We start from the raw sequence: 1,887 nt of genomic DNA, 5'->3' as shown, positions 1-1,887 counted from the left end.
GACTGCTACTGAGATGGAGATGCGTTGACATCTCCATGTGGCCCTCTCCTGTGAGATGATCCTCCTGATGGCATAGCTTAGAATCAATTATTTATACATGATAGAAAAATTAAAATAAATTAAGTATAAAAAATAATAATATGTAAAATCAATCTATCATCGCAGGAGATGATGTGGCTGCCTCATCTTCGCATGGGCCCACCCTACATGATCATCCTCTTGGTGCCATGCCTGTATCAAACAATATATTAGAGATAGTATAATATGGATAAAAATTACATCGATACTAAATGATATATGAAATATAAGATTATGAGTTTTTTTAAAAAAATTATATATTGTTATTCAATGTCTGTATCTTCATCAGGAAGATTATCAACATCTTCATCATCATAATCCATCAATGTATAATCTTCCTTGCCATCATTTATGAAGTTGTCATCATCATCCTCTGATATGTTCAGATTTAATTCATTGACATCAACATTATCAGGTTGCACGTCATCCCTAATCAGAGGAGATGTGCTTCCAATTTTGGCACTGTACTATCCCAAGTCAGCTGTATTCTATTCTTCTTGAAAGGAATCCTCATCTGCTTCTATCTCAGAATGAACATTTATGTCACGAACACTTCTTGGTGCAATCCTTTGTACAACATGCCATTCATCTTTATATCTCATATCCTTTAGGTATATTATCTGCTTTGCCTGACTAGCGAGTATGAAAGGATCAGATTGATACCATGTTCTCACAAAATTGACACTTGTGAAGTATACATCTTTGTGAATACCAGTCCTATTATTGCTGATATCCCACTATTGGTATTTAAATAGATAAACAAATCATTTTGACCCATATCTTAACTATATAATGTCTGTTAGGATACCATAATATCCAATCTCATTATCTCCGTCTGTTTCCAACGTCAAAATTCCACTAATTTGAGTCTGCCTCTGTATATCAAGATCCCTTGCATGAAATCTCATACCACCAATAATACATGAGCTATAACATTAAATCATAGGATCGAGGTGGTATGCCAAATCATATAGTTTTTTGATTGCACTATCTTTCTTATTATGATACATTAACATCATCTGCAACAATATGCGTATAAGTTACGATAAATCATCTTTATATATTACATATAATAAAAAATTAAATAAAATTGCTATAGTGCTTACACATTGTCTGAATCAAGTTGTGAACCCCTTCGATGTCGTCCCTCAATATCTCTATTATTTTGTCACGATAATATACTCTATGCTCTCCACAATAAATACATGTTTATTATTTATTTTATCTCATGAAAAGTATATAATGTTGATTATATAAAAGTACTTACTCTATAAAATGATAGATTTCTTCATAATTATTTAGCACATAGAAATACATTAGGTCGCGCTCTTCTATGTCCATATGTTTGTACTTTCTTCCACCAATGAGATGAACATTAATCTTGAAAATAAATAATGTAGATTCAATATCGGTCCACTCCCTATCTACATTGCGGTCTTCATGATTAAATCATGTTTCTACATCATTGAGGTACATCAAACAAAATGTAAGATACTTTATGAAAATGTATGCTTTCGTAATTGATCTTTCTGGATGTGCCTTATTTCGCACATATTATTTCAACTTATACAAGAATCTGCACATACAAAATTATAAAAATAAATATAAAATACACGTAATTAGAATTATAATGGTTGTAAATTAAGTAAAAAAATTAATTTTTTATAATATTATTATCGCTTTACATGATACATCCATCGATACTAGACTGGCTCGGCAAGCTAAGCCTCTTTTGGAAGGTGAACCGCCAAGTGTACCATAATATCGAAAAATGATGATGAAAATTTTTTTTCAAGCTTACATATAATT

The sequence above is a fragment of the Elaeis guineensis genome, chromosome 11, assembly GCF_000442705.2.
Source record: "Elaeis guineensis isolate ETL-2024a chromosome 11, EG11, whole genome shotgun sequence".
Lineage (NCBI taxonomy): Eukaryota > Viridiplantae > Streptophyta > Magnoliopsida > Arecales > Arecaceae > Elaeis > Elaeis guineensis.
This window is presented reverse-complemented; position numbering follows the sequence as displayed.